Source organism: Ambystoma mexicanum, chromosome 9 (assembly GCF_040938575.1).
Source record: "Ambystoma mexicanum isolate Mex_15411 chromosome 9, UKY_AmexF1_1, whole genome shotgun sequence".
NCBI classification, from domain to species: domain Eukaryota; kingdom Metazoa; phylum Chordata; class Amphibia; order Caudata; family Ambystomatidae; genus Ambystoma; species Ambystoma mexicanum.
This window is the reverse complement of record NC_090931.1, coordinates 442685903-442698520: the sequence shown is the minus strand read 5'-3', so window position 1 is coordinate 442698520 and position 12618 is coordinate 442685903. Positions and strand designations below refer to the sequence as shown.

At 43.5% G+C, this 12618-nt stretch overlaps 1 protein-coding gene across 4 annotated transcripts in view; it reads right to left on the bottom strand.

Annotated features, from left to right (window-relative positions):
- LOC138488157 (N-acyl-aromatic-L-amino acid amidohydrolase (carboxylate-forming)-like) overlaps positions 1 to 12618 on the bottom strand; it is a 304572-nt gene that overhangs the window by 216620 nt on the left and 75334 nt on the right. The gene's annotated exons all lie outside the window — the stretch shown is intronic.

Below are 12618 nucleotides of genomic sequence, written 5' to 3'. Positions count from 1 at the left end.
AAATAGTAGGTACCTGATTTGTTCTTGAGATTGGCATTGGTAGTGAGAGCTCAAAGTTTCCCCTTTTAGTTCTCTGTCTTTCCCTACTGGTTTCTTGTTTGACAAACTTGGCCATCCCCAAAGCAGATGGTGAGCCATCAACATAGGGTCCTAACAAATGTACACATGAAAAAGAAACTATGCTAAGCAACTTCGGTTAATTGATGGATTGATAGTCAACAGTAGAAAGGTCATATCAGCCAGATGGCATCTCGATTGTTTATTTTGGTTTTTAGAGGAACTGAAAGGGGCACCCTGCTGGGCCCTCTTGCGAGTTTCACTCAACCACTATCCTCCAACATGGAACAGTTAAGCTGATGTAACATTTGGAACCAGAAAATGTGGGTTCCATTCCCAATTTCCCCAGGTCACAAACGTGTTAAGATTCTTAGCAAAATATCTCTTCTCCATGTGTCCAAACCCACCTACTAAATGCTGTTTAAAAACTAAAATATGGGAATTCTGTTCTCCCTGGAATTGTCTATGGGTTCATATTGTAATGCTGAAATATGGGCACATCTTCTCACTTGTAGCCTTACTTCTATCGAGCAAGATAGGTAATTAGGCAGTAATCATCCATTCCAGGAGCTGTAAAAGGTGCTAATGGCCTGGGCCTGAATTAAAAGATCGGAGCTTGGCAACAGTCTTTAACGAGTGTCTGCAGACCGTTACCACCAGGTACAGCCCCTGGCGCAGCCCGTCCAATAGGGGATTATTGCTATTATGCCCCCGAGTGTGCTAAACAGAGTGCTGATTACAATTTTCTTGTCTCAAATAAAGGCCTGCATCGAGCATGGTACCCATTGTTTGAGAGAAAGAAAAAAAAACCCAGTTAAGATAGCCCCCATGGAAATGGAAGCTGAGCTCTGTATGGTGCCTCTCTTCCATTTCCATAGCTCGATCTGCAGGCCAAGAAGTGGGGAGATAAGTAGGGGAGGCTGGGCTGGGGGAGTGGCAGCAGTGGGCAAGGTTTGGGTGCTATCCTCAGACAGGCAAGGGGGCAGATGTGAGCAGTGCAGAGCTTGCTCCAAATCAGAGCTTGGAATGTTAGTCAGTCGAGGTTAGGAGCAACATGACTGGCTGCTGGGCCCACCTAGGGTTCTAATACCAAAAAAGATTGTGCATGGCTAAGAGTAAGTAGTAATGGAAATTACATCCCCCCAATTGTGATGCTTTAGGAGCCTGAAATGTTGTGTTTATTTGTGAATCCCTTACTGCTACCAATAATGATGTGTGGCTTGGCAATACTAAAGTGAAAGAACTGCATTAGCTTTCCATTCCCCCACCTGCAATAATTTGTGTAAACGCCCTCAAAGTGTATTGACTGGTCACAATTCTTAGGTTCAACAACATCCCTTTATAACATACCAGGCAGCTTTTTTTACTGGTTGGCACAAGAACCCAGTCACAGATGGATTTATGCATAGATAGGATCACATGAAAGCATCCCAATAGCACAAGTGATCCATACTACTTATCCAAAACTGTACTACACTGGTTGTAGTTAGAAGCAGATTGGAAAGTGATTGGAGAAAAAAACACTCACTGACTATTGATCTCATTCACAGAAATAGGCTCACATTATAGCTATTCCGATTTCAATTGTGCTCACGATATAGTTCAATGTGAGATACTACGTTAATGTGATAGAAAAAACATTTTGTAAATGTGTATTTAACATCCAAATATATGTATTGACGTATTTAAGTACTAACATTAATCATAGATATCTATGTTTTGTGATGATATCACGGCAACGAAACGCTGTTCCTGATGACATCATCACAGAGACGTGATGATGGTGTCACGTGATGATGTCATCACGCACAAACGTACACGTGTGTGTGTGGCTTTGCAGCATTGTGGATGCTACTTAGTGGCAAAAACCAAGCTCACTTATCCCGTTGTCTCCAAGAGCTATGCGCAAACACAAGGGATTAAACAGATTGTGACCAGGTAAGACTAGATAAAGGGACTCTATTCTTACCTACCATTTTTCATTCAGTGATGGAAAGTCGTTAGAATAGCTCGCAATCAAGCATGAGAACAGGCCACACATTGGTCTCTCTTATTACTTTTCTAGGCCAGTCCGTGGAGACAAGAATCACTGAAATATACTGGTCTTTTTACGCTATCAGACTACACCATATTGATTTATATATATATATATATATATATATATATATATATATATTGTATATATAATTTTTTCAAATAAGGAAACATCTAACATTTATCTTTTCTCTCTAGGAAGGCGAAAAATTGCATTTGCACCTGGGAAAAACAGATTGACAAATCACAATCTGCCTTTCCTGGGCGCGATTGTGGTTTAACCGCCCGCACCACCGACATTAAAATCGGAAAGGGACGAGATCCCTTTTCGGATGACGGCGTCCATTTTGGAACATGTTTTTCATGGCCGACGTCATCTGAAAAGTGGCCTAGTCTCTTTTCCATTTTAATGACAGCGACCATTAAAAAAAAAAAAAATTCTCAGATGGGAGATGGGCTCGCACTGAGCTGATCTCCCGTTGGACAAAAACAAAAGAAAACTATCCGTACCCCAAGTCCCATGGTGCAAATAGCTTTCATGTCCTGGTGGGAGCGGGGGGGGGGCGCACATGGACCTTAACAGATTGCAGCCCGAGCTGAGGCCCTTGCTTCGCTCAGGCCTACCAAAGTTCAGGCTGGCAAGCTGCCCAAGTCCACCCCTCGGCGAGGCGTGAACGCTATACTCTCTTGTATATGTAAACCTATGTACACAGGTATCTTTTTGAACAACTTAAATTGGGGTGTAGGGGAGTGCTAAAATACAGTGTTCTCTTCAAACTTTTCTCAGCCATTTACTGCTTCTGATGAAGGTTAAAGAACTGAAACACGTTGAGCATCAGCACATCTACCATTTGGCTTGGTGAAACAATTTATCTAGAAGATTGGCAAGAGTTATCATACTGTGGAGATCCACGTCTGTGAGATTCTAAATTGGAACATTCACCATTGATTTGCGTGTTATTACTATTCTTTGAATGTTGATTCTAAATGTCATTATCGTGTTGTTTCTTTGAAATATGGGGAAACTTGATTTCTTTACAACAATATTCAATGCTTTATAGCTAAATCATTAAATGTTATGTTATGTTAACGTTTTTCACACCCGAGGGTGCAGCGCAACCGACACCATAGGCAACCTGGCGCTAAAAACTGAAGACCCATGATCATAAAACCGGAAAGAGGGAGAACTAAAAAAGTAAGGTTTTCAAAGCCTTTCTGAATTTTAAATGGGCAGAGACCATACGCAGGGATGTGAGAAGAGCATTCCAAAGGACAGCTGCACTGACAGAAAAGGACCGACCGCCAGTTCTAGCTCAATTAAACCTGGGGTTAGCCAAAAGAAAGCGGCCGCCAGAGCGCAATGCACAAGCAGGGACATAAGGCTTGAATTTTTGCTGCAGATATTTTGGGCCAGCACCATAAAAGGCCCGATGCACCAAGCACAATGACTTAAGTGGACATGTTTAGTCACTGGAAGCCTATGAAGTGATCTCAAAACATGGGAGATATGTTCCTGAAACAAGGTGCCTGTGACAAGGCATGCAGCCGAGTTCTGAAGAACCTGCAGACGCTGCATCAAATAATCAGGTTGGGCCAAATACAAGGAATTCCAGTAGTCAATCTTTCTAAGGACCAAAGCAGAGACTACAGGGGCATGCAAATGAGTGGGAATGAAAGGGAGAACCTTCTTAAGAATTTTCAATTGTAGATAGCCCGATTGACAGACCGTGCCAACCTGAGGGGCCATAGACAGGCAGGCAGAGATCTTAACGCCCAAGTTCTTCACGACAGAAACAGCAGTGGGGAAAGGGCCAAAAAAGAAGGCCAAAAAGCAGGAAGCCAGAAAGAAGAAACAGAGGAAGAGCCCACAACCAACACCTTGGTCTTGTCGCCATTTACTTTAAGCCAGTTTTCTGACATCCAGCAGCCCACGGCTATGAGACAGTCGCGCAGCTGAGAGGCATGGGCTGGATGATGAATATCCAGCCTAACCAGAGTCTGTGTGTCATCAGCGTACAAATAACATCTGAAGCCATGGGCGCGGATAAAGGCGATCAAAGGCCGAATATAAATATTAAAAAGAGTGGGAGACAGGGCAGAGCCCTGTGGAACACCACACAGGAGGGCTGTGACTACAGAGAGGAAGGGTTTTAACAAAAGATGTTGTGACCGATCAGATAGGAAAGATTGAAACCAAGCAAGATCTGGGCCGGCCACGCCAGCAGCAGCTTACCGGCTGACCAGGATTGTGTGGTCGATGGTATCAAAGGCAGCCGAAAGATCTATCAAAATCAGCGCCGCAACTCCACCCTGATCAGCAATGAGCCGGAGATCGTCAAATACCGAGACCAGAACGGTCTTGGTACCCTAGCCCAGTCTAAAACCCGACTGGAAATTATCAAACAAATAGGATGACTCACAGAAACCAACCAGAAGAGGGGATACCATGGACTCAAGATTAATTCCTTTGTGTATCGTGGGAATGGGTGGTCTGTCCTTACATTAAACGAGCCTAAAATGTCATTGACCTCCATTCACACGATGGTCTTTGCACTGATTAAGACAGGGTTGCAACCTTAGTAAATACAACTAATTTGCTACTAATCTGAGACCCTGGAATTGTGAGGTCCCCTAGTGAGGTTCCCTAGTGTCAGCAAAACACTCTTGTGGCACATTATTGTGCACATTATTATAAGCCATCTGCTATCGGCTGGAGCTAAAGCTATTCAATGACATGACAAATCACCAGGCTGTTATGAAATAGCTTGGCTTTCTTATGGGGAAAACACTTCATCCGGGTACTATAAAGGCATTCAGACAAGTGAATTCAAGTTTTGGGCTATTGACTTTTATTCAACAAAAAGCAGGTTGGAAAAGGGCCTAACTTGCCCTATGCTAAGTTGTCTGTCTCCATCCAAAACCTAAGCATGCCCCTCACAACTATTTGTATACAATGTGCAGGGATGTCAGCGTCAAACCAAGAAGTGCTCAAATAAAAGTTCAGAGTTTCTTCCAGCTCATAGTCTTTGAGAGGGCTTTCCCTTCTCCAAGGTTCAAGATAGTTCACAATGCAAAGGAGTTCCTTTCCCCACGCTTTCGTGTCTTTCAGCTTTTCCAAAACACAGTTCATTGTAATACTTTTCAGCTCCTCTGGGTTGGTTACCTTTCACCAATTTCACAAAGTACAGTTCCTTAACTTCAATTCAAGTACAAGCTGTTTGCCGGTATCTTAAGTGGCTTTCACATAAGTAGGTGTCCTCTGTCCAAGCACAGTTGTCAGACCACACAGTCCACCAATTACAGGTCACACTACCAAGGCACCTGTCTTGCCTCTTCTTCCTTGTATACACGTTGCCACTGCTTCAGCTCTACCGTGGTACTTGGGTTCTTCCCATTTCACATCTTCATGATGCTTTACCATTTGCTTGTTTTTGCACTATTCACTTGTTGCACTTTCATATCTTTCTATGGCTCTTGCCAATGCTGGTTCTCTCAATTCATACAGTTCCTTTATAACGTAGGAATTCACAAAAACTGCTTTCATTCAGATCAGTTTTCAACAGTACTTGTTTTCTCTCAGATCTGTATTCAAAAAAGGCTTATTTTTTGCTTTCATTCTCTTAGTCTTGGCAAGGCTTACAACCTCCTCTTGGCACTTTCATAAAGCTTGCTTAAACTCACATTTTCATGTAATCCACGTTAGGGTTTTGCTCGGCTCCAGGTTAGCCTTTCTTTCATCTCTGTTGCAGTTTGATATTCACAAAACCTTTCACTCTTTTCTTAGCAGTTTTATGTCATCATTATTATCAAAAGTATACAGCAATTTGTCTGAGTTCAAACTTGACCAGCATTCATATCACCCAAACGGCCTCTCGCGAGATACCAAACCTGTAGCAACTACACCTCAGCATTCCAGAGTCACTCAGGCTTCTCTGGCTCAGCGGGTAAGCTGTTTCCAGGTGCTCTTCTCCACGTTGGCAGGCTCGTTGTGGCTGTCGCTTCTCCCGGCTCTGCGGGCCTCTCCTCCAGGGTTGCTGCCGTCTCTGCTGCACAGAGAGCAAGTGTCTCTCACTCCAATTGGTATACAGACTAGCTCTGCTACCAGTGACCTCTTGAATGCTCCCGCCACAATCAGCTTCCGCTTTAACGACGCTGCAGCTCGCAGGTGCTTCAGGCGTGTGTCTCTCTGGCTTCACTTCCAGCTTCTCTGGCAAACCTCCACAAGTGATCCTTTTAGCCTCACCTAAGTGGGCCATTTATACTGTCCCTTTGGCTTCAGGTGTAGGCAATATTCATTCATTACATAACGATCTTGGTACTTGGCATCCCTCTTCCTCGTCCCAGTACCACAGTGGTGTTATTAGGGAAATATTTTTGGGAAAACCACGGAAGGGATTGACAAAAGGCCTGGGAAATTCTAGACTCATTACAAAAGGGAAATGGGGGATACCGTGTCTCACACAAGGGTGCCTCCCCCACACTCACCAAGTCTCCTCCACCCAGGTGATCCTGCCTCGCACATCCACCCCCAGTGTCAGGATCCGAAAGCGACGGCCATTCCCTGGCCCCCTGGGGGGAGGATATATTGGGGAAAGAAGTGAGGATGCCCTGAGATTCCTCACAGCACTGAACTGCAAAATGCAGCCTAAAATGTTAGTTATATGTCCTCTAATTTTAATTCAGTGCAACAACAAGTAAAGACAAAGAGAGTCCAGATTGAAAAAGTGAAGGGAACGAAACACTGGGAAGAAGCGTTTTTGATTAAATATCAGACTAATTTGTTTCAGTGAACTGGTGGTGCTGAAAAACTAACGAAACATGGACCGGGGTGAAAGGTCAGAGTCCAAAACGGCAGCTCACTTGACCATCAGGATAATCTGATACAGACACAACTTCCCTCCCACCACCAATAATCAACGGGGTAGAAGAACCCAAACCTTGACAAAGCTCTCTGTCACCATGAAACACTTGTTGGCACTACCAACACCCTTTGTTGACCTTCTCTGGATGCTAAATTAAGAGTGCACCTATATCTAGGAGTTAATTTGTACACAAGAAAAACAAATCTGGGCAATGGATTTTCGACTGGTGCAACTGTGCAGGCAACCATATAAACCCTGTTAGAAATAATGGGTTTGTTGGCAAAGAGTGGTGATGAGGAGTAAGAGGTGGGCATGGAAACTTGATATTAAACAGGTAGTGGAGACAAGCAGGGATAGGGTATGTCAGGTAGAGTGATATACAGCCTCTTAAGAGGCCTTTCAGAGGAATCTCATGCTGAGAAATATCTCCAGTGCCCAGGAGGGCCCGTCTGCTTGTTGGAGCATGATATGATATGATAGGTTATTTATAACGCGCTTAATACCCAGAGGTTTCTAAGTATGGACCCGGGGATCGAACCTGTGGTGCTCCGTGTTGTCTTGCTTCCAATGCGAGCACGTTGCCCCTGAGCTATCCTCCCAAGCATGGGGATGACGGGTGTGAGAACTATGTATGGGACATGGCCAGAGAACCATGCTCTGTTGGTGAAATTACTAGGCGGAGAGGTGGCCTGAGGCAGACTTGGATGTTTGGAAATTGGAATGCTCTCCAAACATCAGGTGCCGCTTCTAAGTCAATCTGGCTGGGGAAAGAATCAATGCAAGATATGGCTGACATCTTCCCACCCATGTGGGTCTTTAAGAAGAACTTGCTTATTGGGAAATCTCTCCATTAAACGAAAGGCCAGACTGCCTCAACAGGTGCAGAAGACTTGGGTTCCTGTCATTCATTACATTGCAGGTTTGAGAGATGAGAACACACCAGTGTGGGCAGAGAAGATGCTGTGGGGTGAAGTGCTGAAGTATAGAGAAAGGTACAGGTTTTTGCATCCTCGAGTATGGTGGGAAGGAAGAGTAGGAAGGGGATATGAGCCGACACATGGTGTAACAGACGCCACAACAAACATGTGGCCCTTTAGAGCTTGCAGGCTTTTGGCAGAATTAGTCACAGGTCAAACTTCAGAATTTTAGATTGACCTTCCTCCAACTCTACCAGCCTCAGGAACTTGCGTGTTCGTTAGTTTTGTGCTCACTAAAGGACGATGTGCCCAAAGGGGTAAGGAATGAGAATTGAGGGTAGCTTGTCTTTGCTGTTAGGAGACCATCATTTGGGTACAGATTTGCAGACTGGCTTCATGGTAGTGCTGTGATCAGGCCCGTCACTGTCCCTGTCCAGGGTGTATTCATCTTGTGCAGTGCAAGGAGCAGTGAGGTGTGATATAGGATTTTTGATGAGGCAGCTCTTGCAAGTTTTACAAATTGCATGCAACACTGAATGAAAATGAATGGCCTGCAGGGGGTATCTAGTATTTTTACTGAATATTTTTCACTGCAGTGTTTTTACCGTCATATGTATACCAAATGATTGCAGTGACAATACAGGAGGGGTGTTGGCGTGAGGATCTATGATATTGGTGGAGAGTGCGGTGTGTGTGCATGGGTCTGGATGATGGTTAGGGGTGGCGTTCAACCCCCACATTTTGGCGGCAAAAAACGAAAATCAGAAAAAAATGCTGCAGCAAAAAACTGTGGGAAAAACACATAGATCTGAAAAATCAGCTCTCGGAACCCACATTTGGATTCACAATGTGACTTTCATGGTAACCACCAACTCTGAAGGTCAATGGATCATAGTGTTCACCTTCTACAGGGCAAACGGCTGTCGTCCTCTAAAATATATCGGTCCATTTTGGTCCCACATATCAGACAAGGTTTGTTGCCATATCCTAGTTTTGGAATTCATCAGCACCATTATTGCTTTGTACAAAGTAGGACATTGGCAGCCATTATAAAGCTGCAATGCTAACACTGCAGCATCTACCATGCACAATGCACAAGCACAGCATTGCACTTTTTCTTGATTAGTAACTAAAAGGGGTTTCATAAATATAATATCTACTGAATTTTTGTGGTGTGCAGCCTACATCTATCGACATCGAAGGAGGCGAACGTGAGTGTAGAGCCTGTGGCCCTGTCCCTGCCTCTTATTGGGGTTGTTGGTTTTAACTATTTTGTGTTTTCAAGTTGCGCTGTCGGGGATAGGGCCCTTTATAATACTGCTATTGTTTTGTCAAATTTCACTATAGTTAGGACCAAAATGTTGTTTTAACCAACCGCTTCTGTTAATTCTTTTTCTGGCAGGCGGTTTATCTGTGTATTGACTGCTGAGCCGACTAAAGGGAGGAGCAACACATTTTAGTGATGAAAATAAATAATCAAAACCTATCTGTCTTGAAGAAATCAGAAACAGCCGACATTTTATTTTTGCAATCATCTCAACCTAAAATTCCACATTTCTTTTGGATTGGAAGATCATTGTAAAAGGTATTGCATAAAAAGTAGCTTTCCTTGTGGCTATCCATCAAGCCCACACTCTGGACTTTAAGTAGGCCAGGGATCCCTACAGTTGAACACCCCAGCAGAACTGAAACTCAGTCTTGAAGTGGGACAGTGCCGGATGCAGCCCCCCTCAGCCAGAATCCCCCCTTCACTTCCAACATCCTGCCTCCACTGCTCTAAGGTTTATCCTTCAATGCCAGGAGGCAACGACAAACAAATCAAAACAACATACCAACTCCTCAATGTCAATCACTGGACAGTGCTGCTAGCAGGAAACACTTTCTGTTATCAAAATGTGCCTTGATCCATTTGTACTAAGTGGAGAAGATGTTTTTTATTTGTTTATAAGCAACACATTGGATTGGACATCATCAGTTCTTGTAGATGGGTTAGAATATTGAACGGGAAACCGCAAGTCTTCTCTTTTTTTCAAGGGAACTGCGCTCTGATTGTTTCCCGTGCGACGCTGATCTTGAAAGTGGTTGAGTCCATCTATCGTTTCTATCCTGGGCAGTTGCTCCTTTCAACATAAAACATCTTCTCCGAACACGGAGCATCGCAAAGTGTTGCAAGGGTGTTTCCTGTTTGTAGCTGATCTTGGAATTGGTCGAGTCTCTCTATACTTTCTATCCTGGGACCTGGCTGCTCCGGATGAGAAGCTTTGCAGAGTGTTGCAGGAGTGTTTACCGTGTGGAGCTGATCTTGGAAGTGGTCGAGTATGTCTATCCTTTCTATCCTGGGACGTGGCTTCTTTCAACATAAAACATCTTCGCCGGAAGCGGAGTGTCACTGAATGTTGCAGGAGTGTTTCCCGTGTAGAGCTGATCTTGGAAGTGGTTGAGTCTGCCTATCCTTTCTATCCTGGGACGTGGCTCTTTTCAACATAAAACATGTTCCTTGGACCTGTAGCATTGCAGAGTGTTGCAGGAGTGTTTCCTGTGTTCCCCAGGCTCCCGGCTCTGGGCTCTTTGCACCTTAGATGCCGGGTGTTGTGAGCTTTATCCATCTATCCCTCTGATTACTGGCAGAGTGATTAGAAGTGTAAGACTGCTCCTCGTTTCTTGTCCAGCTTGCAGGTCTTCAAAGGTAAATTGAAAGGAGCCACTTGATTTTTCTTTTTTCTTTTTGGAACCTGTAACTGATTAATTTGACTTATATTAGAACTTTGCTTCATACGGTGGTGACAAAGCAGATTCTGTTTGTGGACTACCAGCAAAACGCTTATAACTGTTTATAACTGCGCATAAACTTTGGTGACAGTGTTGTCCACATCAAAATTGGTCATGAATTTGGACCCACTGGCTGCTCCTGGTCTACTTAGAACAAGGCATCAAGCTAAGCGTCTGGAAGGATGTTGCAATTATCTGCTAATAAGTAGAAACCTCCAGACGCGGATAGCTTTCCGGTCTGCTCTCTGTATTTAATTGAGCGTTCTGCCTTAAGAGGTGCCGAAAACTGACGGAAAGACTCAGAACGTGGAATTGAATGTGGGGGCTCATCAAAAGTTGTAAAATTAAAGAAATTGCTGTCAAAACTAGTGGCTTCCCTCCCTTCTCCACGCTCTAACTTACATCCTCTTTCATCCCATAAGCCCTTCAAAATTCGATCAGCAAAGGCTAATAATGAACTGGAAATAGAAGATATAGGGGTCTAAATTTAACGGATGCAGAATTACTAGAGGCTGACTTATCTTTAATAATTGAGGCCAAAATCCCAATTTTAAGGAGTGAGGAGTCTGACCTAATGCCCTCCATTGGACCGACAGATATCCGTCCAGCTGCGGCAATACGAATAAAGGCTCTGTTCTACCTTCTCGCAAGAGGGTGGCTAACGAAACCAATGATCCTGTGACTCAGTCTCTTGAGCCGACTGTTCTTGTCTCTCCACAAATGATGATGTCATGATTTTCTGCTCTCCCTCCATCATAGCTGAAATTATCCATACAGAACTCTACTGTTAGGACATCCTCTCAGTCTCCTCTTGTACCAAATGCATAGGGGGTGTCTTCACCATTAACAGTTTGTTTAGCCAGAGACATTGCTTTTATCAAGAAGCCATTGGATACAAAGGAAAGGTCAATGAAATCTGAATCACTGACGAATCCTCAGAATATTAGGTCACAACATTAGCAAGAAATTGGGTCTGACAGGAACAAAACTACTCATAAGGTAGGTCTCGGCTTGTAAAGAAGGGTTGTCTGTTGACAGAATAATGGATTTCGACCCGCTTTATAGTCTCGATTCTCGATCGACACTTTTACCAACTTTGACTGCGGAAGTAACAATATCCAAAGATCCTAAGCGATATTCATCTGTTTCATCTTCATAATCGCTTGATGATTCCATATTCTCTCCAATAATCTCATCGGGTCCGGCAACCTTTAAATTCCTCGGCCATCCAAGCCCATTGTAATGTTATGGCGGCATTAACTATATCTTTGGCAACATTTCTTAAACTATATGAAGCAATTAATGAAAACGTTAAGGATCAAGCAACCCTGATGGTGATGATCCACTCTAAAATGATATATGTGGAATCCTTTACCACTTCACTACAAACTAGAGTGGATGATGAAGCGATAAGCTCTGCTCGATTGCAGAGGAAACTTCAGGAGTCTCTTGAATTAGAAAGGGCAGATAAAAGAAACATACTAGGCTCTCTGTTCGAAATTCCACAGGAAGAAAGGGGGATCGAGCCTCCTCGATTAAAAAGAACCACATAACAAACACACCTATTTTTCTGCCATCTAATCTAAATGGTCCTAGAGAGATAACTCTCCAACATTCAGCTATGCCAATGATTGAAGGGAGTCTCCTCTCAAATGAAGAACAGCTAGATGCTGAAAATTCTTTCCACAGCTCATCGTCAAATCAAAAGAAACTGATAAAACCATCTTTACTTGATTCTGAGTTTGTAGAAATACCTTTTATCCTTTCAACAACGGGTACTATAACAGCTGCTACTTTATTGAAAGATCAATATTCAATCTTTCAAAAGAGAAAAAAGAAAACTCAAAAAAAGCAATAAGGAGGGTGCTCAATTAAAAAAAACCCAAAAACAGCAAGTTAAATTGGGAAAATCTAATGGTTCGAGACCATTTCTGCATAATATACCGCCTATATATTTGAAAATAATTTCTGGAAAGGAA